Source organism: Trachypithecus francoisi, unplaced genomic scaffold (genome assembly GCF_009764315.1).
Source record: "Trachypithecus francoisi isolate TF-2019V2 unplaced genomic scaffold, Tfra_2.0 Lachesis_group17, whole genome shotgun sequence".
Lineage (NCBI taxonomy): Eukaryota > Metazoa > Chordata > Mammalia > Primates > Cercopithecidae > Trachypithecus > Trachypithecus francoisi.
The window spans coordinates 4,287,832-4,313,029 of NW_022681462.1; the positions used below are offsets into that span (position 1 = coordinate 4,287,832).

Consider the following 25,198-nt stretch of genomic DNA (forward strand, 5'->3'; position numbering starts at 1 on the left):
TCCATCACTTCTGCATGGCAGGGAGAAGCGGTCCCCTCAACACGGTGCTGACGGCAAGTAATTTCAGAGAGGGCCTCCTAACCCTGCGTGGGTCAGAGCTCCAGGAAGACCTACGTAAATCACTCTCCTCCTGGTCTCAACATTTACATCCTAGAATCGCACTGGAACCAGGCATCTGTAATGCAAACACACTCCGTGACACACCCACCACGTGGTGTATCCGGCCACACCTGAATACAGCCTGCAGTGGGGAGCTCACCACCTGCCAAGCTGCCTGGGTTTTCTCTGAATGGCTCATGAGCCACACTCAGGTGCCCGTGTATAAGGCTTCGTGTGTCTCCTGAGGTCACCAATAGGGTTGCCTGATTAGACAAATAAAAATACAGGACACCCCCCCTCCCAAGTTAAGATTAAATTTCAGATAAACAACATAAAATTTTAGTGTAAGTATAACCTAAATATTGCCTGAGACACACTTATAACCTCCGCTCCCAAACCAGTGTTTTTTGTGCCCAGATATTAGGCCCAGCATCCTTCCTGGGTTCCCCAAGACAGGTTGAAGAAATAAAAACATAGGATACCCAGTTAGGTTTAATTTCAGTTTTTTTTTTTAGTATAAAGTACATCCTAAATATTGCATATACTGATACTAAAAAACAAAACAAAACAAAACAAACAAACAAAAACCTATGTGTTGTTTTCTGAACTTCAGATTTAACTGAGCATACTGTAGTTTATCAGCAACACCACCCAGCAGGGGACATGCCAAATTTCTTGGAAGCCAGCTGCCCTATCTCCTGTCTCCATCCCACAATCCCCTCCTCCTTCCACCACTTTTTGTCAGAGGTGGTCACGAGGCACAAAGTACAGAGCCCCAGACTTGGTTCAAATCCCTGCTCACAGCTGTGAGCTCTGTGACTCCGAAAGTCACTCAACCTCTCTAAGCCTCAATGTCCCATCTCTAATAGAAGGCCCTCCTCCTCCCAGAGTGGCCATGAGGATTAAATGAGACAATGTAGACAAAAAACCAGCACCCACCTGGCCTGGTGCAGACCCCCAGTAAAAACTGACCAATCCCTTGGCACTCTTCTTGATTTTCCAGCTTAATCTACAACCTTCTCAGTGTGGTTGCCAGAAATTAATGCAACAGTATGATCTGCCCCAGGAAGAGAGATAAAACAAAACACACTCTTATTCCAGCAACTTCCCTTCTAGAAACTGAGGCTTAGACCATGGCCAGAGGATGCAGGGCCCAGCAGTACCGAGTCCACTGAGCTCATCCCTCTAAGACAGTGCACTCAGGAGGATCCATCCTCATCGGTCACAGTGAGAGCACCCCCGTGGCAAATGCCAGCTGCAGACTGTTTCTAACCGGGCAGCAGAGGCATCAGAGTGGGTTGGGGAGGGAGTAAAACGACCAGGATGTACCAAGCAGGTTGCATGCAACTCTGAACAGAGAGGTCCTGGCTCTGAGTATCCTGGGACTTACAACCCACCCCCTCCTAGGCTCAGGGCTATGAAAAAGGGCACAGTGATAAGAGGCACTGCCTCCCTCCTGCACATGATGCCTGACTGCAGAGCATGTGGTGGGAGGACCTGGGAACTGCACACGCCACTGCCTGTCCTGCTCATTGCCTCCGGGCTTCCAACCCCAGAGCACCCCGAGCACTCAGGACAGCACTTGGGAGGTTTTTACAGTTTAAGAATCGAGTCTTTCCAATGGGAACTAGTCTTCTGAAGGAATCTAATACGATTTCGCCCACTGAGCTCATATCTGCAGGTAAAGTGGGAAGATCATGAAGCCTTACCTGGAAACGAAGAGCCCCTCTGCTGCTCTCCAGGAAGCCAGGTGGCCTAGGGATAGGATTTCACCATCTACGTGAGTTGAAAACTGAGAGGCGCACTATCCTGAAGCCATGTTTGCCTTCCTGAGTATTGGATTTTCATTTAAAGTCAGGAGCTCTTAGCTTCTTTCACCCGGGCTGGGGGTCAGGGACTGGTGTGCACTCACCCTCTCCCTAGCTAGGTGGCTGTGGGTGTGTCACTGAAGAGCTCTTCGGGCTCCCATTTTTCATCCACGAGAATAAACAGCTACCTGCATACGCATGAGCCAGAAGACCTTCTCAACAATCATGCAACTTACAACGTATCATCCAATGTGTTCTTTCAGATGGGGATTTCATTTTCAAAAAATCCATTTCTAACTTGACTTCTGCAAACTCTTACTAAACTAAGATACACAGAGAGTCTCCCCTTCCCTGGCCACTCCATTAGCACAGGAGAAGGGTGGACTGCAGGGTTCCCACCTCCTTCCCTTGCTTATTCCCTGCTTCTTGTCCCCGGGATGGTGCCAGGACATGTGGAGACTCCAGTGGGGGCTGTGGATTTGCAAAGCTTCAGGGGCAAAACCCTAGCCCTGCCAAAGCCACTCTCTTGAGAAGAGCATTACACCCCAGACCCCTATCAGCATTTCAAGCACATCTGCCTGCCAGCACTCCCATATCTGGCTGTAGGGCCCCTTTCAGGCCACAGAGCCCGTGGGCAGTCACTGTGGAGTCCAGGAGGGAGCTCTTTGAGGAGCCGCTCCCGGTCACTGGGCTTCTTGTACACTCGGGGTGAGCAGGGCCTGCTCCCTTTCCCGTGGGCAGCAGAGAAAGAGTCAGCTCTGCCTCATCACCACCCAGGTGGCACCCCCAGCACTGCTCTGCGCCGCCTGACCTTGCGCCACTTCCTCCACTGCACCTAGCACAGCCCACATGCTCTCGCTGTGTGCCATTTGCTCTCCTTGCAAAATGTGGGCTCACGTTGGTCCGGACAGCAGTGCCTGGCACACCACGAGCCAACAATCACTATTTGCTAAATGACTGTGTCAACTGAGCAACTTACTAGAATTCAGGAACATGGAAAAGTACTTCAGGAGGCAGCCTGCCCAACCCTCTCCCTGAGGGTCTCCGGGCTTTTTCAAGAATGAGGCCCCCTTTCAACCTCAAAATATTTCTCCCGTCTCCACAGAGCAGTTCCATGTTTAATATCCATTAACTGAGACTAGAAAACAACCAAATGCTATGAGGACTTCAGTATTACTTGGAAAGAAAATGATCTAAGCCACAGCATGCATATGCATTCAAATACGCTTACTACTTAAAACACATTGGTTGGGGGGGTTAGGAAATCATGCCAAAGTCCAAAAACATTTTCATTTTAAATAAAACTCTATGCTGAAAGGCAAGCCAATGACATAGATCCATATCCAAAGTGTCAAGATATACCAGTAAGCAAAAAAGACAAGTTGCAGGATGGAATGTATGATCCCACTTGTTAAAAAAACTCACGTGGCCAGGCGCAGGGGCTCAAGCCCCTAATCTCAGCACTTTGGGAGGCCGAGGTGGGTGGATCACGAGGTCAGGAGATTGAGACCATCCTGGCTAACATGGTGAAACCCCATCTCTACTAAAAAAATACAAAAAACTAGCCGGGCGTGGTGGCGGGCGCCTGTAGTCCCAGCTACTCGGGAGGCTGAGGCAGGAGAATGGAGTGAACCCGGGAGGCAGAGCTTGCAGTGAGCTGAGATCTGGCTACTGCACTCCAGCCTGGGCAACAGAGCGAGACTCCATCTCAAGAAAAAAAAAAAAAAAAAAATCACGTATGTGTGAAATAGATATGATTACACACATATACAAACATACATACATATATGTAATATATAGAACAAAATCATGAGAGGACAGTAAGGGGTCTTTTTGTACTTTATACAATTCATACTTAAAATATTTGTAGTAAGTTTTTTTTAGTTTTGTGTTGTTTTTTTTTTTGAGGCAGGGTGTCTCTCTGTCGCCCTGGCTGGAGTGCAACGGTGCGAGCTCGGCTCACTGCATCCTCCACATTGCGGGTTCAAGCGATTCTCCTGCCTAAGCCTCCTAAGTGGCTGTGATTACAGGCATGCCATGCTCAGCAAATTTTTGTATTTTCAGTAGAGATGGGGTTTCACCATGTTGGCCAGGCTGGTCTTGAACTCCTGACTTCAAGTGATCCACCTGCCTTGGCCTCTCAAAGCGCTGGGATTATAGGTGTGAGCCACTGCACCCGGCCTAGTTAAAAATTTAGAAAACTGGGACTTGTTCTACAAGTCACATCCTACATGAGCCAATCAGAACCAGTAAGACTACAGCCTGGTCCTCTCTCAAAATACCTCAGGTCCAGTATCTCTATAGTTTACAAAATACAGTGCTCAAACATGAATAGGTATGTACGTGCATACAAGTTAAAGGAAAAAATAGCCTAAAAATGATGACTTCAAGCTCATTATTCATGATGCAGTATCCAGTTTATTTGTTCATCCAGTAAAACAGCTGCCAAGGATATGACCCTGAGTCCCTAACCAAACACACACACAGGTCTTGTCCTTATGGAGCTTGTCGTCTAACAGGCCCACACGAAGGAAACAATCTATCTGAGGAGTGGTACTTGATGGTGTGAGAGGCACACGGTGCTGTGGGGAGAAAATACGAGGGGATGTGCCTTGGGCAGAGTGGTCCAGGCCAGCACAGTCACCTAAGGTGAAGGGAGGGTTCCAGGCCAAGGGAATGGGCCTCGGAGTAACTAAAGGCAGGCCCATGTGGCTGGAGTTCTGGGGCACAGGCTGAGGCAGATGCAGGCCAGACAACATGGGGCCTTCCAGAGCTATTATGGTTTTTTCCTTGCAAGCAATGGGAGCCCCTGAAGAGAGTTTTACCTGAAAAGAGGGGTGGTGATGTCATGATCTGATTTAAATTTTGAAACAATTTCTTCGGCAGCAGAGTGAAAGGTGCAAAAAGCAAATGTCCACTCAGCAACTGCCCGGTCTCAAGGTCATTTTCATTCGTGGAGAAGGGAGAATTCTAACGGGGCACAAGCAACCCCAGCTGGGTGCTCCACATCCCATCATCTCTGGCTGTGGCTCTAGAAGCCAGCGGATGAGCTAGGAGGATCCACATTATCTGGTGTGGCGGGTTTTGATCAATCCTAAAGAGCGGTGTGTCCAGCTAAGCGTGGTGTCATTTGCTTCGGGATTATGTGCCTTCCGAATCTCGACATCTGAAGGTGTCCGGTTTTATGTCTGGGGGGGTGGATCACAGCCCTGGAAACTTTCAAGAAACACAGTGACACCCCGGGCCCCGAGAATATCCCAGCCTAGACAACACAAATCTCTGGAGGCAGTACCTAGGCATTCTTTTAAAGCTCTGTTCGTGACTCTAATGAGCAGCTGGGACTGAGAATTGCTGGTCCAGGACCTCAGCCGTTCTTAAATTTTAATGCGGACACGAATCCCCCCGGGGATCTTGTTAAAATGCAGACTCAAGGCATTCTGGCATAAATGCCATTCTCCCACCACCTCCTTCCATCTTAAGAAGGAAAATTGGCAGCAAAAAAGGATCTCGTCAACGAGAGTCTATTGATGCTCTGAATTACAAGTGTTCCAAATACACAGCTAAAAGAGGTTTCATTAGAATCTAAGACCTTCCACCACTGCCTTCATCTTACTCTCCTTTCCAGCCCTCCCATCTATGGGTAACTAGACTCTGTAGAATTAGGCTTTGTCTGACTTTGGAAAACAACACAAAACTCTGCCCCATTTTTTTTTTTTTAGAAGAGAGTCATTCCAAATTCACTTCACCCCAGCTCCTCTAAGGCCGTCCCATTCTCTGCATTGTTTCCTTGAATACAGAATTGCATCATGGGGTTTGCCTCCTACCTGAGGATGACACCACCAAGGCTCATTATTTCGTCTACAAGGGGCCTGGGGCCTGCCAGGAAGAGTCCTTCCTCAGGGCTCTGCCGAGGGCTGCTGCTCTCCCTACAACCAGGTGACAAACGGCCTTTAAAAAGCCTGGCATTTTCTGTAATTAACTCCCCTTTGTTCAATGAGCCAAGGCAACTCCCAAAGTGCCTCTGGAGCTAATGGTGGGAGCAGAAGCTGAGCCCCTTGCACGCCCTCCAGTCATGGTCATGGCGCAGGCCCTGAGTAGTGCCTCCCCAACCCCTAGAATCTGCATATCTATCTTCAGAGCTTTCCTACTTCCAGTCATTAAATGGGATCTTCAATAGTAAAGATGTCAGGATCTGAAATGCAGCCAGAGGATTTGGTTCCTCAATTCATCCCACAAGGCTGAACTGGCAGCTGAAGAACTTAAGGCCTTATGGGGAAAGCAGGGTCAGGGAAGGAAGAATCCACAAGAAGCCCTAATCTTCCCCCTTCCTCACCTTAAAGAAAAGAAAAATAGCACACATTTTACATGTTTGTAATTACTAACAATGGAAATGTTACTATTACCATCTCTTGATGCAAATCCTTCCTCCCCTGCATTTTGAAAAGGAAACTTGTAAATTCATTTTGCTCAGCTGCCAATCCCATTCCTGCCAGCAGCTTTTCCCCACGTCTGAGTTGTCATGCAGAAGCACAGTGCCTTTCTTACTCTGCTGCTGAGTTTGCCTCCCACCTGCCAGGCCCCACTTCTAATACGCGCGTTCACTTAGTAAAGGTTCTGAAAAGTCCCATGGTAAATAAGCCCACTTCACTCCGCTTAACCAGCCTTTTTCCAGACATTCTTTCATTCAGCAATATCTACCAAAGCCCTCCTCTGAGCTGGGGCTATGCTAGGCCCTGGGGATACAGCAACACACATTCCCTGGTCTCACAGTGCTTCCTTCTAACAGACATAGACAGGCCATAGACAAATCAAGTGATCCATGTATATGATCAAGCCAGGTGACAGGTGCAGTAGCTAATAAACAAGGGCATGGGCAGGACATGTTGAGAAAAGGCAGGACAGAGTGTGGGAGCAAGCCATGCAGACCCCTGGGCAAAGACTGTGATCTGGGTCCCAGAATTCCAAAAGTGGCAAGAAGGCCAGTGTTCCTCACGCAGAGTGGGCAAGCAGGGACGGGGTGGGTCAGATGAGGAGACCTGAGAATGGCCCTTGACTGACAACCTCACCTCATACACACACCAGGGCTCAACTTTTAAAACACAGCTAGACTCTAAAGGAAACTTCACACACACACACACACACACACGCACACACACATACACACACACAAAAACCCTGGTAATGTACAAGGAACTGGTAACCCCAGGAGGATGACAGGGGTGATGAGAACTAGACAGACCAGGGCTGCAGAAACGGGGACATTTCACCGTCATCCTGAGCATGTTCTGAACTACAATGCATCACTCTATCATCAGAATCATTAAATTACAACTTCATAACGCAAAGTGTGGCATATGAGTTTCTACTATAAAGTTCTATTGCATGTCACTGAAACTTTCAAATTCACAGTAAAGGTTTCTCTCAATCTGCGTTCAGAAATTTCCTTTGTCTTCTCTGTTGTCATCCTTACAATTTACCACCTTGGAACGATTAACCACCCTTAGGAGAATGAAAACATATTCTTAACTGTCGAATGAGAAACACACCTGTAGTTAAGACAGGTTTTCATGAACAATAATAATAATATACAGTAAACACCTGTATGGGGTTCACTCCGTGCCACGCACAGGTCTCAGCAGGTACTAACTCACAAAATCCCGGCCTCAGAACACGCTCCTATTATTACATCTAAGGAAACGTTTCTAAGCATACATTTACACACTCCTAATCAAAAGCTGAAAATCTGCACAGGCAAGAAAAAAGGCAGTAACAATACTGAACAGCATGCTCAAATAACTGATGAGCTCACATTCTCCTTCGCGTACCTTCTGCAGCCTGGGGCTCACATTTCCTTGCTGTGTTTCCCCTGAACTGAGGTTCTTGGTTCCTCTTGTCACTGGATAGGAAAATTAAAAAAAAAAAAGCATCATTAAAAGTTACAAGATCAACTTACTTAATACAACTTGGTTTATACTTAGGAAGGAAATAGTTAACCATTTTGATGATTCAAATATATTTGGCAGAATGGGTCTCTTACAAAGGCAGGCTATATTTGGATTTCTTGGTAAATGAATATTCTAAATGTACCAAAACCACTAGCTGTTTAAAAGACTCTTCCATGTAACTCAGGTTGAAAACTGAAACATTTTTTTGTAGCAAAAATAATCAAATCCAATTATGCCCGTTTCACATGTTTGAACTAGGTAAAGGATTCCTATATAAGATGATCAATTCTTCCAATGCAAAATGTTCTCTGGATTTTTGTACTCCTTACACCTTTAGCACCTGGAAAATTCTAGCCAAATGTCATATCATAAATAACCAGAAACAAGCCAAATTCATGGAATTAGAGAGACCACGGATTTAGGGGATCTACCAAAATAAACATACAACTCATTTAACATACAATAAAGCCCAAGCTGACTGGGACACATGCAGCAGGGTCCCTCTCTGCCTCCCTTTAAGAACTCAATGCTAAAAATAAAAGTAATTTCCTGTTATGTCAATTGAAAGATCAAGCTTCATATACAGTCATTCATCACTTAACAATAGGGATACGTTCTGAGAAACGTGTCGTGAGGTGATGTTCTTCTGCAAACATCAGAGTGTTCTTACACAAACCTAGATAGCACAGCTGATCACAAAGCTAGGTTATACGCAATCATCTATTGCTCCCAGGCTACTAACCTGTACTGCTGTTACTGTACTGAATACTGTAAGCATCTGTAATACAATAGTAAGTATTTGTGTATCTAAAATTGGAAAAGGTAGAGTAAAAATAAGGTAGTATAGTCTCATGGGACCACTGTTGTATATGTGGACCATCATTGTCAGAAACATGTACGGCATTTGATGGTCCTCACATCCACGTTATCCAGACGTGTATGAAAAGAAAATGAACTCCTGGGTGTCTGCAATCTCTAAGGTCCTGCAATCACCTCCCTCTCCTGTTTCCATTCCTGGCTCTCTCCCACCTTTTCATTGTATGAACTCCTCAAACACTGAAAAATGATCCGAATATAACTGCAAGTTGCCTGTGATGTTTACAAATTCTTTCCTTTCTTTGTTCAGTTTTGCAAACACCCCAATTTTCATTTCAGCGAAGGAAAGAATTTTCCGCTCAGGTATTTCTTTGAGATTCTTCTATTCTTCAGGGTCAACAGCAATTCTGAATTCTGAATTCCAATTCTGAGCCAAGATGGACTAAGCTCTAATTACAACGGGGAGGGAAGGGGAAAGACCACTTCTCTCTTTGTGTCTTTTCTTTTTAACCCAGTCACTGAAAAGAGTGAAGGAGGAGGTGGTTGGTGATCAGAGAGCCAGAGCTAAACTGAGCTGCCTAATTTTAACCGCGTCTGAGACATTTCTCACTCTGGCACTCTAAGCAATGCAATAACCCAACTCCTCATGGCCCAAAGCCCCAGACTCCCGTTTTCAGACAAAAAAATAAAAAATAAAAACCTTTATGACAGTCCTGCCGCTGAGCTAACCAGAACTTGGCTGCACTGCTTTCCATTCCCTGCCCAACCCTTTCCTGCCTTGCAGACTTGGAAAGCAAAAATGACATTTGGAAAACCCGGTTCACCTTCCCAGCCAGAAGTGCAGAACTGCATGCCTCAACCTCCAACTTCGGACAGGCCTCCTGACAGCGAAGATCAGAGGCTCTGGGCACCCCGGGGCCCCTCAGGCAGGGAACGTGCATTCCCACCCCTGCCTCCCCTCGCACTGAGGCTGCACATGCTCCTTCTTCCCTGCCCTCCTCTGCATGCTCCTTGGACCCGAGCGGAACCCTTTCTTCCTCTCTCCATCGACAATTACAAACGCACATTCTCAGCCAAGGATGAAAGAAGTATATCGTAGGCTCGCACAAGTATCAATAATTTCGCGGGTCACAGTATCCCGTACAAGGACGCCTTCTTACTGCATAATTAATGCGAGGAAAGCTCTTCCCGCTACTCCCGCGAACTAGGGAGGTCTTCAAGTCGCCAAAACACACCAGGATGTGGCTCGCCAGGACAAAACCCGCAGGTTCTCCGGTTTTTCCGTGCACTCCACGGCAGGGCCAGGGACCCGGGCGCTGAAACCCACCCGCCTGCGCGTCCCCGGGCTCACCCTAGTGGAGCGGCGCTCGTCCGGGTCCTTAGGCTCCTCCCCCGGCCCTGGGGGCGCAGCGCGGGTCGGGCCTCGCCGGGCCTGTGGGCGAAGCGCGCGGGGTCCCGGGAGCGCGGGAGACCCGCCCCACCCTGCCCCGAGGCCTCCGCGCCGCCGCCGGCGGCCTCCGCGCCGCGGCCCGTAGGGTCCCGGGATGTGGCGGCGGCGGAAGGAAGACTCCCGGCGCGCGAGACCGGCTCTGGGGGCCAGGACGCCGCCGCCCCACGCGGCCCCCGCGCGCCTATCCGGCCGTGCGCGCCGCCTGCCCGCGCGCGTACCCGCCACCGTCCCCAGCCGTGCGCGTTCCAGCGGGCCGCGGGGAGTGGGGAGGGGCGCGGCCGCGGAACCCCAGGCCCGGATCCCGAGCGTCCCTTCCTGCCGCTGCAGAAGCGTTCCTTCTGACGGAGACGTGCGGCCGGAACAAGTTACGCTGGGCCTCCATCCAGAAAACAGGTTTGCTTTATGAGATCGAAAAAAAAAAAAAAAAAAAGAAATACCAAACTTGGAAAAAGGCAAAAACCCAAACCAAAACAACAACGACGACAACAACAAACCCACACGCAGACGAAAAAAAAAAAAAAAAACCTTGGAAAAATGCAAAATAGGTAAGTAAATTTCTTAAATCCCCGACTTGGAAAAAGGCCACTTGCTTGCGTTAAGGGTAACTTCTAGTATTTTCTAATAAGCCTATTTAATAAAAGGGGGACGTTCTGTTCGTTAAAGAACCCCCTTGGCTGCCTATCTTGGAGATGTCACTGTTGTCCAGGTATAGTGGACTAACGAAAGACAATGATAACGGCCTCAACAGTTTACAGACCTGAAGACTTGTAACTTCTTAACCTGCAGAAATGGATAAGGCCTGAGTCAACCTCAAAGGTATTAGGATTTTATTGCCCAAAAGAAGGTAAACTAGTTTTATTTTTATACAACCTACATGTTTGTTAACTACCTGAGTATATCTGTGTCTATTTAGCAAACAAGTAAAATAGATACTTGTGTGTATACAGACACACACACAATTTTCGTCAAAATTTTTAAGGAACAAGACTTTCTTTAAATTTTCTGTTGGTTCCCTCCTTAATGAGTTAATAATATTGAAGGAGCTGGCTGTTTGAGTATTTCACTTCTAGCACCATTACTAATCATGGTTTAAAGGTTCTGTCCCTCATGCCGAAGATGTTTACTGAGCCCTTTTTTTGGGCCCTGTGGTTGAGATGACACATTGCGTTTCCCTTTGAGGACCTTGAACCAGTGCACATGCATGGCAGAAAAGAAGTAAGTAAATGTGAAGCTTAGATGTGATGCAGCATATTATGCAGGATTTAGGGATCGAGGCTCTGGGAATCAGACCACATGGATTCAGAGCCTTAATCACCACATATGGCTGTGACCTTGTCACACTCTCATTTCTCTGTGTCCCAGTCTTCTCATCTATAAAGGGTGTGGTACTAGGCTGGGTGCCGTGGCCCATACCTGTAATCCCAGCATTTTGAGAGGCGGAGGTAGGTGGATCACCTGAGGTCGGGAATTTGAGACCAGCCTGACCAACATGGAGAAACCCTGTCTCTACTAAAACTACCAAAAAATTTAGCCAGGTATGGTGGCACGTGCCTGTAATCCCAGCTACTCGGGAGACTGAGGAAGGAGAATCGCTTGAACCCGGGAAGTGGAGGTTGCAGTGAGTTGAGATCTCACCGCTGCATTCCAGCCTGGGCAACAAGAGCAAAACTCCAAAAAAAGACAACAACAACAAAAAAGTGTGGTACTAAAGAATATTGGAGAGGATGCATTTAAAGTACAAAGCACAGTTGTCCCCCAGTAGTAAACATTGCAACAAACACACACTATTGTCACCGTTATTACTGCATTCCCAAGATACTGTTCAAAACTTTAAAAGATGGGGTCTGTTCTAGAAGCTTACATATTGACAACTAAGATAACTGAGGGTTTTTTGGGGGAGTTTTTCCAAATTATTCTAGTTCCTCTTTTTTTCCTATAAATGAACTTCTAGGAAAATATTAGTATTTAGTCTTTTTTTTTTTGAGACGGAATCTCACTCTGTCGCCCAGGTTGAAGTGCAATGATGCCATCCCAGCTCTTGCAACCTCTGCCTCCTGGGTTCAAGTGATTCTCCTGTCTCAGTCTCTCAAGCAGCTGGAATTACAGGTGCGTGCCACCACGCCTGGCTAATTTTTGTATTTTTAGTAGAGACGGGGTTTCACCATGTTAGCCAGGCTGATCTCAAACTCCTTACCTCAAGTGATCTGCCCACCTTGGCCTCCCAAAGTGTTGGGATTACACGTGTGAGCCAAATATTTAGTCTTTATAGCAGGAGGATTGTTTCTAAAATAGCAGTTCTCAAAGAGTGATCTGCAAAAAGTGGATCTTTAGGCGTCTCCAACATCCTTTTGGAGGATCTGCAGTGACAAAACTGTTTTCATGGTTGTATTGGGATATTATTTGTCCTCTTTACAATGTAGACATTTGCTCTGATTGTGCAAAAGTAAGCACAAATCCCAGTGGCGGGACAACACCGAATCAGTAGTAACTGCATCCTTCAGCACCCTGCCATTGCAATAAAAGCAAACACAAAGTGTCAGTGAAGAATGTCCCACGTGAAGCAGTCATGCCCCTCGGGACAGGGTGAGAAATGCACAGAAACACTTCTGCTGCATTCCAAGGATAATGGTTGCTGAAGGCCATGCCCTTGTGCAATGGCCTGCAGTGCACAAGCTACAGCTCTTTTTTATGGACCACCATTTTTACTTGAAAGCAGAACTGACAGACAAACTGCAGTTAGTCAGATTTGGGCATTTGGCAGACATTTCCTCCAAAATGAATGACATGAGCTTGTCACTTCAAGAAAAACATTGCCAGTGATAACATTCAAGCTTTCAAGTGAGCTTTCAGATTTTTCAAAACCCAGATCCATCACTGTAAGTTTGACAACTTCCCAATATTTAAAGATTTTTCTGATGAGATCACAAGTAGTACTAACAACTAGTTGTAAAAATAATACTGTATAGTGATCAGCGAATTGTAGTGTAATAAGAAATACGTATTTGGCCTTTGATCCTGGTTCCTGACTGATATAGTTTGGCTGTGTCCCCACCTAAATCTCAATTGTAGTTCCCATCATCCTCACGTGTCATGGGAGGGACCCCGTGGGAGGTAATTGGATCCTAGGGGCAGTTACCTCCGTGCTGCTGTTCTCCTGGTAGTGAGTTCTCATAAGATCTGATGGTTTTATAAAGGGCTTCCCCCTTTGCCCAGCGCTCATTCTCTCTCCTGCCGCCCTGTGAGGAGGTGCCTTCCACAAGATTGTAAGTTTCCTGAGGCCTCCCCAGCCATGCAGAACTGTGAGTCAATTAAACATTTTTTCTTTATGAATTACCCAGTCTTGGGCATTTTTTCATAGCAGTGTGAGAACAGACTAATACACTGACATAAAGCACCTAAATCCCTTGGAGTTTCCTGAGTGATAGGAATGACTTTTGTTCTAATGAAGCAACTCTTGCTGGGCCCCTAAATGTTTTCAGATGGGGACTGGTCACTGGAAAAACCAGGCCTTGTATAGAAGCCCGCAATTTTCAGCCCTATACCCGGTCCTCTGGAGAAATGAGAGGGGCTGGAGATGAAGTTAATAATGGATCATGTCTGCGTGATAAAGCCTCCACGGAAACCCCTAGACCACAGAATCCAGAGAGTTTCCAGATTGGTGAACACATTCAGGTGCTGGGAGAATGGTGTGCCCAGAGAGAGCATGGAAGCTCTGCACCCTTTCCACTTTGCCCCATGCATCTCTGCCGTCTGACTGTACCTGAGTTGTATCCTTTATAACAGGACATAAACTGGACACAGTAGGACATAAACTGTCTTCCCAAATTCTGTGAGCTGTTCTATCAAATTACCAAACAAGAGGGAGGGGGTCATGGAACCCCCGATTTATAGCCAAGCTGGAAAGAAGTGGGGTAATCTGGGGACCCAGTTCTTACAACTTTCTTCTGAAGTGAGGGAAGTCTTGTGAGACTGAGCCCTGAACCTGTGAGGTCTGACTGTAACTCCAGGTAGTTAGTGTCAGGATTGAATTGAATTGTAGGACAGCCAACTGGTGTGTGGAGAATCAGAGAAAGGGTTGTTGGTGTTGGAAAACATGCCAAACTGATGAATTTTAATGTCACCGAATATAAAATATTCATTGATAGGGTTTTGGATTCCACATTGTACTAACCTTTAAACAGCTACCACTTGTTGGGTTTGGGTGTAGAAACTCAAAATACCCCCAAATTATCTTAAAAGATTAAAATATTTCTTCCTTTTTCTACTTATCTGTGTGAGGAAGGAGTTTCTTCATATTCTTTGACCAAAATATTGCAACAGATTGAGTGCAGAGAGAAGTGTATGATTCCAGCTGTCTTCTATTAAGCCAGACATTAAAGAGATTTGCACAAAGGTAAACAATGCCATATTTTTGTTTTGAAAAACATAGCTATTTTTCCTTAAAGTATGCTATCTAAAGTAACGTATAATGGGAATATTCATTTTCTAAAATGGATTAATAAAGGTTTTTAATTTCACAGTTTTAATTCTCATGTTATAAGTATAGATGGATATAGTCCAGATTAACGAAAGCTCTTTGGGTTCCTTGATAATTTTTAAGAGTGTAAATGGGTTCTCAGGCCAAAATGATTGAGAACTTCTGTTCTCAAAGAAACCCAAATTCTTAATAATAAAAGGAAAATATACCAGGTTCGTTAACAACCCCCTACTCCTACCCCACCTACTACGAACTGAATATTTCTGTTTTGAACCAAACTAAGGCTCTTCCTGAAAGTGGAATAATAGAACAGATGCATCTAGAAAAACCAAAATATCTCTTACAGGGAGTGGGTCATGTGGAGAACCATCTCCTACACAGGTAGGGATTTGCCAGTTCCCTTCAGCATTCTATGACAATTTCATAAATTTCTCCCCTCTTCTTCATTTTGGGTTCAACATGTATGAACTCAGGGTCCTGTAGTGCTGGGTGTAGTGCTGGGTGCTAGAATTGTTTTCCCTCTGGCCTCTTCCCCAGCTCCTAGCTGTGCCACAGAGAAGTTCCTGCAGTTTCTGTGTCAGCTAGAGGAGGGGACAATCCCTAGAATCCTGGCCCTCTTAGTCCTGAACTTTCCTCTCAGTATACAGAGTGGCTACCAGTCACTCAGGCTTTCTTGGCGTTCCTTTAAGAAATGGGTTTGGAAATGACTTCTTGGCCACTCTTGGCAGTAAATGTAATCGAAAATTGCAGAGAATACATATCTTGGTTTCTTTCTCTGAGCACACTGAAAAGTTCCATTTGGCTCCCTTTGTGGGTATATGAGAAGCTTACCAGAGTTGAAATGAGACTCTGTCCAGGGTAAAGTTGCAGGAGAACTGTAGTGGCCACAGCCAGGCATCTCTGTGTTATACCATAACTGAGAAATGTTCAGCCAGAGGGCCCTTTTCAGTAGATGTAGAGTTGGAGGCAGGGATTACAAACCCACACAAGCTGATTTCCCTTTCCTATTTATAGATGGCAATGCAGTTCAAAGACTTTCTGTTTTTAAGTAGGAGATGGCTGAATGAAACAAGCTCGATTCCATACTCTAGTCCTTGGAAACCTTTGGTGTGTTTATTACAGTCTTAATGGGGAGCTGTTTTGCCTTGTTAAGAACTTCTAAATTATCTAAAACATAATAGGGCTGCACATTTGGAAAAAATCAAAAGAGAAATTATGTCATATTTTAAGCCCAAGAGACATTTTCAATATCTACATTTAATTTTTATTTTCACTAGAGGTGATGTTTTGCTATGTTGCCCAGGCTGACCTTGAACTTCTGGCCTCCAGCCATCCTCCTGCCTCAGCCTCCCGAAATGCTTAGATTACAGGAGTGAGCCACCATGCCCTGCCAAGACCTGCATTTTGAATTCCTGAAAATATATTTTAAAACTTACCAAAATGGGAAAATTTTTTAAAGTGCTGAATTCTTGAGGTGAGATCACAGACACCTCCCACTGTCAAGTCAGACTCCATTTCCAATGGAATTGGCTAAGATATAAAATTATGCTGTAAGTGACGTGACCCCACAGAGTTGGTTTGGGCCCCATGATTGGGTTCTGGCTAATGAGATGTGCGTAGATATGATCTAAGCCACCCCTAGGGCTCACGCTTAAGGACATACCTGTGATCCTGAAGTTTTCTTCCCCTGATGTGTGCCACATGTTCTAGAAGGCAGACACACAAGATGAAAGCAGGTGTGATCCCTACATCACCATTTGGAGGAAAGTTGCATTATCCTCATGGAATGTGATGAGGAAGTAGTTGATACCTATTGTTTTAAGCCAAGGATAGTTCAGGACATATGATTTACACAACACAGCCTGCCCTAATACAGGATACCAGTTCAGTGATGAAAACACTGGACTGAAAGTCAGGAGGCGTGGATTCTTTGATGTTGAACTATAAGAATTTGTTGGTTTTTTGGCTGGGCGCGGTAGCTCAAGCCTGTAATCCCAACACCTTGGGAGGCCAAGGCGGGTGGATCACGAGGTCAGGAGATCGAGACCATCCTGGCTAACACGGTGAAACCCCGTCTCTACTAAAAATACAAAAAACGAGCCGGGCGACGAGGCGGGCGCCTGTAGTCCCAGCTACTCGGGAGGCTGAGGTGGGAGAATGGCGTGAACCCGGGAGGCAGAGCTTGCAGTGAGCCGAGATCGTGCCACTGCACTCCAGCCTGGGCGACACAGCGAGACTCCGTCTAAAAAAAAAAAAAAAAAAGAATTTGTTGGTTTTTAACAGTTTTTGATACTCAAGTGGCAGTTTCACATGATTCACCCCAGTAATTCATGTGACCCCTGACCAGCTTGGTATGTGACATTGAATTAATCCATTACACCCATCTGGATCTCATTTTTCTCATCTGTAAAAATCAGATCTAATAAACATCTATAGAACACTCCACCCAGTAACAGTAGGATATACATTCTTCTCAAGGACACATAGAACATTTATCCTGATATATATGCTATAGGCTAATCTGTAAAATAAGCCCCAGTACATTTTTAAAAATTAAAATCATACAAAGTATGTTCTTAAACCACAATGGAATTAAACTTGTTAATAAATTAACAACAGCAGGAAATCTAGGAAATTTACAAATAATGTGGAAATCAAATAACACACTTAAATAACCAATGGGTCAAATAAATCACAAGTAAAATTAGATGTATTAGTTCGTTTTCATGCTTCTGATAGAGACATACCTGAGACTGGGCAATTTAACAAAAGAAAGAGGTTTAATGGACTTACAGTTCCACATGGCTGGGGAGGCCTCACAGTCAAGGTGGAAGGCAAGGAGGAGCAAGTCACATCATCAATGGATGGCAGCAGGCAAAGAGAAAATTATGCAGGGGAACTCCTCTTTATAAAACCATCAGATAGGCAGAAGGTGGCTCCAGTGGCTGTGGTGGCAGTGTAAGCATGAGGAGGTGGTGGCTGTGGTGGGGCACAGCTGTAATGGATAGGTAACAGAGAAGACCTCGTCCCTTCCTAGTCAGGACATCGCATGACCAAGTGCTTCCTGCCCCCCACCAGCAACCCCAGTGAACACCATGGGTTGGAGCATGGCAGTGGGCTTACCCAGACCCCCAGCTCTGAAGAGATCAGCCTTACTAAGTTTCCTGGATTGTACTGCACTGGCAAGCCCTCGCCTCCCCATGACATCCTCCACAAGCCACCTGATACAGTGTCTGATGAAGAGAAAGACCATGGGAAGAAAAAAGGAGATTTTAGGAAAAAGGAAAAGAGGACTGAAGGCTGTGCAGCCTTTCATGAAGATAGCTCTGGAGATGAGGCAGAAAGTCCTTCTAAAATGAAGAGGCCCAAGGGAATCCATGTGTTCAAGAATCCCAGCTTTTCTAAGGATTTTAAAATAAAAGAGAGACCCAAAGAAGAAAAGCATAAAGAAAAAAAGCACAAAGAAGAAAAACATAAAGAGAAGAAGTTAAAAAAAAAAAAAAGTCAAAAACTTGACAGCAACTGATGTTGTTAAAACAGTGGAAGGAAAAGAAGAAAAAGAAAAGGCCAATTTAGAAGCCAGAGGTGCCTCAGATTGATGTTCCAAATCTCAAGCCCATTTTTGGAATTCCTTTGGCTGATGCAGTAGAGAGGACCATGATATATGATGGCATTTGGCTGCCGGCCGTTTTCCATGAATTACGTAGAGAAGTATGGCATGAAGTGCAAAGGCATCTACAGGGTATCAGGAATTAAATCAAAGGTGGATGAGCTAAAAGCAGCCTATGACCAGGAGGAGTCTACAAACTTGGAAGAATATGAGCCTCACACTGTAGCCAGTTTGCGGAGGCAGTATTTGCGAGACCTTCCAGAGAATTTGCTTACCAAAGAGCTTATGCCCAGATTTGAAGAGGCTTGTGGGAGGACCATGGAGACTGAGAAAGTGCAGGAATTCCAGCGTTTACTCAAAGAACTGCCAGAAGGTAACTGTCTTCTGATTTCTTGGCTCGTTGTGCACAAGGGCCATGTCATCGCAAAGGAACTGGAAACAAAAATGAATATACAGGACATTTCTGTAGTGCTCAGCCCAACTGTGCAGATCAGCAATCTAGTCCTATATGTGTTTTTCACACATGTGCAAGAACTCTTTGGAAATGTGGTACTAAACAAGTGACGAGACCTTGGCGATGGTCTAACATGGCCACGATGCCCACACTGCCAGAGACCCAGGCAGGCAACGAGGAGATCAGGAGACAGGAGTTGCTTTTGAATTGTTTACATCAAGATCTGCAGGGTGGGATAAAGGATTTGTCTAAAGAAGAAAGATTATGGGAAGTACAAAGAATTTTGACAGCTCTCAAAAGACAACTGAGAGAAGCTGAAAGACAGGAGTGTGAAACCAAGATTGCACAAGACATAGCCAGTCTTTCAAAAGAGGCTGTTTCCAAAAAAGAGATGAATGAAAATGAAGAAGTTATAAATATTCTCCTTGTTCAGGAGAAAGAGATCCTGACTGAACAGGAGGAGCTCCTGGCCACAGAGCAGTTTCTGTGCCAGCAGATTGCCTCAGAAAAAGAAGAGATTGCGGAAATTCAGAGTCGCCAGCAGCAGGGCTTAAGCGAGACTGAGGAGTACTCCTCCAAGAGCGACAGTGAGGATGAGGAGGAGCTGCAGATCACTCTGGAAGATTTACAGAGACAGAATGAAGAGCTGGAAATAAAGAACGATCATTTGAATCAAGCAATTCACGAGGAGCGTGAGGCCATCATCGAGCAGTTCCAGCTGCTCCAGATGCAGCCAGCCATGGCCGAGCAGCAGGCGCAGGAGGACGAGGAGCCCGAGTGGCGCACAGGTGCTGTCGAGCCGCCCAGAAATGGCGTCCTTGAGCCGATAGCAGCTAAAGAGTAGCCAAAGGCAGGCAAGGAGCTGGCGAAGCCATCGCCCAGCAGGGACAGGAAGGAGACGTCCATCTGAGCAGCCTGCACCGCCGTCCAGAGTCCACGAGACTGAAAGGACCCATGTATCTTACTGTAACCCGGGGGCCAGGCCGGCTCTCTGGCTGTACATTCTGTAAAGGTGTCTTCTCTTCTCAGACTCTTCCTCTGTCACACGTCTGACTCCTTCGCGTCAGGCTTAGGTTCCATGGAAGGACGAAGCAGTGGATGCATTGTGGGCTTTAGGGACAGATGAGTTTTCCAGATAGTGTCAGCATATTAATTTTCTTCCTTAACTTGAAATAACCATTTTAACCCTTGAGCGGCTTCTTTTTAAACCAAAAATCGTCTTTCTTTGCTTTTTTATCACAGCAGAATCAGGATCTCCTTCTCATTCAAAGGGGAACCACACCAGGTCAATGCTGCGCCCTCGGTGATCTCTGGTACCTTCACTCTTGTTTGTGCCTTCAACACCTTCTTGGTGCAGATCCCTATGGGGGAGCTGCCTCAGGTTCTCTGGTCAGAGCGGCACCTGGTGGGTGTTCCCTGGCCCACCCTCCTAACTCTCTCCTTCTGCAGTTGTAAACCACAGTCCATAAACCTGAGTCACCAGGACGGCCTATCTGGCCACGGACGGGCTGCCTGTGGAGCCCGCCTACCCACCCCCGGCAGTGCAGGCCAGCCGAGAGGCCGCCTGTTCCCACCGGTTCCTCACTGTGGGGACCAGCAAAGGCCTTCTCACTGGGTTGGTCAAAGGTAGTCACTGTGGCCTGGTGCATCCACAGAGGCTGTTGCTCAAACTAGAAATATTTTAAACGACTGACCTTCCTTAAAAACAGAATGACTCCGATTGCTTGCTTGGGCTAGAATGTACACGTCTTCTTGCCTGAATAAGCCATGTATGGCTTATGTGCTCTGAAACAAAAATTTGAAATTACCCATATCATCTCAGTGAACCTACTGGTGGGTTCCCAATTGACAAGACTGAGCAATAATAAAAAAAAATTCCTTTCCTTTGAATCATAGCTGTGATTCACGCCACCCCATTTTCTTGTTTCTGGTCCATCCAGTGAGACTGATGCTCTGATGCTCTGAAGCTTCTGGGAGGCTGGGCTCTGGAGGCAACGTGCTGCAGGTGCACTCTGTCAGAGTGAATAGCACCGCGAGACAGGCCAGGCTCGTGGCTGGGAAGACAAACCCCACACACACTCAAGGAAACGAAAACAAACCCCACCCGAGGGCGCTCTCCTCCTCCTCCTAGGTAGTATTTATTTTCAGCACCTGTTTGATGCAGTTTTTAATCCTCTACCTATTGCACTGTTGTGACTCGTTGGCCATTATTTGATTTTTGTACGGAAAGAAAAAGCTTTCTTATAGAAATCAGCATACTATTTTGTAAATCTGAAGAGAAGATATTCTGGTGACTGAAAGTATGGTCGGGTGTGAGATATCGATGTGCAAATGCCTTCTTGCTGTCCTGTCGGTCTCAGTACATTCACTTTATAGCTGCTGGTATTATCAAAGGTTCCTTTTTTGTTTGTGTAAACTCTAATTTCTATCAAGGTGTCATGGATTTTTAAAATTAGTATTTCATTACAAATGTCTCAGCATTGGTTAACTCGTTTTTGCCAGGACCATTATTGATCAAGCAAATAAGTTCAACAGCCATTTGGGGGGAAAACAAAAAAAACCCATCAGATCTCGTGACACTTATTCACTATCGTGAGAACAACATGGGAAAGACTTGCCCCCATGATTCAGTTGACTCCCACTGGTTCCCTCCCACAACATGTGGGAATTCAAGATGAGATTTGGGTGGGGACACAGCCAAGCCTTATCATTAGAAAATACTTTCAGATGAATGAAAATGAAAGTACAACATACCAGATCTTATTGGGATGTACTGAAAGCAATGCTCAGAAATTTATAGCTGTCAGTGTCAACTTTTAAAAAGAAAAAGAATCTGAAATCTAACCTAATCTTTCACCTTAAGAAACAGTACAAAGAATAGCAAACTAAACTCAAAGCACGATGAAGAAATAAAGAAGAGTAGAAACAAATGAAAGAGAAAATAGGAAAACAATAGAGAAAATCAACTAATGAAAAGTTTTTTTGAAAAGATCAACAAAATTGATACACCTTTTCCTAGCCTGACCAAGCAAAAGAGGAATCAAATTACTAAAATCAAGATTGAAAGAAGGAACATTATTACAAACCTTACAGAAACCAAAAAGATCATATATCAATTGTATGCCAACAAGTTAGAGGACCTAATGGAATATACAAATTCCTAGCGAAACAAACTAGGTAAATTAACTGAAGATGAAATAGAAAATTCAGATCAAACCTTAAGGAGTAAGAGATTGAATTAGTAATTTAAAATTTTCCTACAGAGTAAAGACCCAGCCTACTTAACTTCACTGTTAAATTCTACCAAACATTTAAAAAAGAATTAATACCAGCACTCCACAAACTCTTCCAAAAAAAAAACAGAAGAGGATGGAACATATCTTGTATTCGTCCGTTTTCATGCTGCTGATAAAGACCCACCCAAGACCGGGCAATTTACAAAAGAAAGAGGCTTAATGGACTCACAGATTCATGTGGTTGAGGAGGCTCCACAATCACCTCGGAAGACAAAAGGCACATCTCATATGGTGGCAGAGAAGAGAATGACAGCCAAGCAAAAGGGGTTTCCCCTTATAAAACCATCAGATCTCATTAGACTTATTTGCTACCATGAGAACAGTGTCAGGGAAACCACCCCCATGATTCAGTTATCTCCCACTGGGTCCCTCCCACAACATGAGGGAATTATATAAGCTACAGTTCAAGATGAGATTTGGGTGGGGACACAGCCAAACCATATCACATCCCAACCATTTCTCTGAGGTGAATATTACCCTGATACCAAAAGCAGACTTAGATATCACAGGAAAACAAGAAACCAATACTTTTTATGACTATGGACACAAAAACTCTCAACAGAATACAAGCAAACTGAATCCAGCAACATATTAAAGAATTATAAACTATAGCCAAGTGGATTGTCCAACCAGGAATTAAAGGTTGCATTAATATATATCAGTAGGACAAAGGACAAAATCATATGACTAAATAGAATCAGAAAAATCATTTGACAAAATTTAACTCCCCTTCATAATAAATACATGCAACAAACTGGGAATAGAAGGAAACTTCCTCAACCTGATAAACATTATCTTCAAAAATCCACAAATAACATCAATGAGAAAAGACTAAAAGCTTACCCTCTGAGATCAGGAACAAGACAAGGATGTCTGTTTTCATCATGTCTATTCAACATTCTGCTTTCATCAGTTTTTTTCAACATTTTATTGGGGCTCTAGCTAGGACAGTTAGGCAAGAAAAAGAAAGCATCCGTATTGGAAAAGAAGTTAAACTCTCTATTTGCAAATGGCATAATCTTGCACAAAGAAAATCCCAAAGTCTCCACCAGAAAACTATTAGAACTAATACATGAGTTCAGGAAAATGACAGGCTATAAGATCAAGATATAAAACAATTGTGTTTTTATAGACTAGCAAAGAACAACCTGAAAATGAAATTAGGAAATGATTGTATTGAAAAGAGCATATAAAGGAATAAAATTATTAGGGATAAATTTAACAAAAGAGGTTCAAACCATATACTCTAGAAATATTTTTGAAAGAAATGAAAGAACACCTAAATAAATGTAAATGCATCCCATGTTCATATATCAGAGGACTTAATACTGTTAAGATATACTCTCCATATTGATCTACAACTTTATTGCAATCCTCATCAAAATTCCAGCTGGCTTCTTGGTAGAAATAGTCAATCTGAAGCTAAAATTCACATGAAAATGTAAGACACTTAGAGTGGACAAAACAGTCTTCGAAAGGAAGATCAAAGTCTGAGGAATCACAGTTCCTGATCTTAAAATGTACTGCAAAGCCACAGTAATCAAGATAGCATGGTAACAGCATAAGGACAGATATATAAATCAGTGGGATAGAATTGAGAGTTCAGAAATAAGCCCTCACATTTATGGCCAATTGGTTTCCAACAGGAGTGCTCAGACAATAAAATAAAGGAATAGCCTTTTCAATAGATGGTACTGAGACAACTGGATATCCACGTGCAAAAGAATTAATTTAGATGCCTCTCTCTTACTTACACAAAAATTAACTCAAAATGGACCAAAGACCTAACGAGCTAAAACTAAAAATCTAGTAAAAACATAGGCATAAATCTTGTAACCTTGGGTGAGGCAGTATCTTCTTAGATATGCCACCAAAAGCACAAGCAACAAAATAAAAAAATAGATAAATTTAAAAAAAAATGTGCTTCAAAGGATACTATCAGGAAAATGAAGAGAAAACCCACAGAATTTTTTTTTCAAATCGTTTATATGTGTATTAGTCCATTTTGCATTGGTATAAAGGAATACCTGAGGCTGGGTGATTTATAAAGAAAAGAGGTTTATTTTGGCTCACGGTTCTGCAGGCTGTGCAAGCATGGTGCTAGCAACTGCTTCTGGTCAGAACCTCAGGAAGCTTCTATTCATGGTAGAAGGTGATGGGGAGCAGGTATGTCACACGGTGAGAAAAAGAGCAAGAGAGAGAGTGGGAAGATCCCCAATTCTTTTTAACCAGATCACACATGAACTCATAGAGTGAAAATTCACTCATTACCATGAGGAGGGCACCAAGCCATTCATGAGGGATCCACGCCCATGACGCAAACATCTCCCACTAGGTCCCTCCTCCCACATTGGGGATCACATTCGCACTTGAGTTTTGGAGGGGACAAACATCCAAACTATAGCAATATGATAAAGGACTAACATCTAGCATATCTACAGAATTCTTACAGTGGAATAATAAAAAGACAAATAGCTCAATTTAGATATGGGTGGAGGATCTGCATAGACATTTTCCAAAGAAGATATACACATGGCTGATAAGCACATGTGAAGATGCTGAACATCATTCATCAGTAGGGAAATGCAAATGAAAATCACAAATACCACTTCACCCCCACCAGGATGGCTATAATGAAAAAAGACAATAACAAGTGCTGGTGAATTGTGGGAAATGGAGCCCTTACACATTACTGATGAGAATGTAAAATGGTGCAGTTGCTTTGGAAAACCTTTTGGCAGGCTGGGCGTGGTGGCTCACGCCTGTAATCCCAGCACTTTGGGAGGCAAAGGTGGGCAGGTCACCCAAGATCAGGAGTTCGAGACCAGCCTGACCAACATGGTGAAACCCTGTCTCTACTAAAAGGACAAAAATTAGCCGGGCATGACAGCTTGCTCCTGTAATCCCAGCTATCCAGGAGGCTGAGGAGGGAGAATCACTTGAACCAGGGAGGCGGTGGCTACAGTGAGCCAAGATCACACCACTGCACTCCAGCCTGGGCAACAGAGCAAGACTCCATTTCAAAAATAATAATAATAATAACTTTTGGCAGTTTTTAAAAATGTTAAATGTAGAGTTACATATAACCCAGCAATTTCACTCCTAGGTATACACCCAAGAAAAATTAAAACGTGTCTAAGCAAAAACTTGTACATTAATGTTCAAGACATTGTTATTTGTAATAGCCAGAGTAGAAAAAGCACATATTTCCATCAAGTGGGGAATTAACTTTTATTTTTAGTT

The 25,198-nt window shown here is 44.5% G+C and overlaps 1 protein-coding gene, 1 long non-coding RNA gene and 1 pseudogene across 4 annotated transcripts in view; 2 read left to right on the forward strand and 1 right to left on the reverse strand.

Annotated features, from left to right (window-relative positions):
- Positions 1 to 10,444, reverse strand: part of CHST10 (carbohydrate sulfotransferase 10) — a 25,592-nt gene extending 15,148 nt beyond the window's left edge. For 2 of the 3 annotated variants that reach the window (XM_033239041.1, XM_033239039.1), the window contains exons 1-2: positions 9,734 to 10,011; positions 7,733 to 7,803 (exon numbers count right to left, since the gene is read on the reverse strand). The gene's annotated coding sequence lies outside the window, so the exon portion shown is untranslated. The other variant, XM_033239040.1, reaches the window with a different exon arrangement.
- On the forward strand, positions 2,151 to 21,203 carry LOC117099642. The gene is made up of 3 exons (XR_004443923.1): positions 2,151 to 2,160; positions 3,724 to 3,727; positions 20,600 to 21,203. It is a non-coding gene; the product is annotated as an uncharacterized LOC117099642 (long non-coding RNA).
- LOC117099640 lies at positions 17,426 to 20,574 on the forward strand (annotated as a pseudogene).
- Positions 21,204 to 25,198: the final 3,995 nt, after the last annotated feature.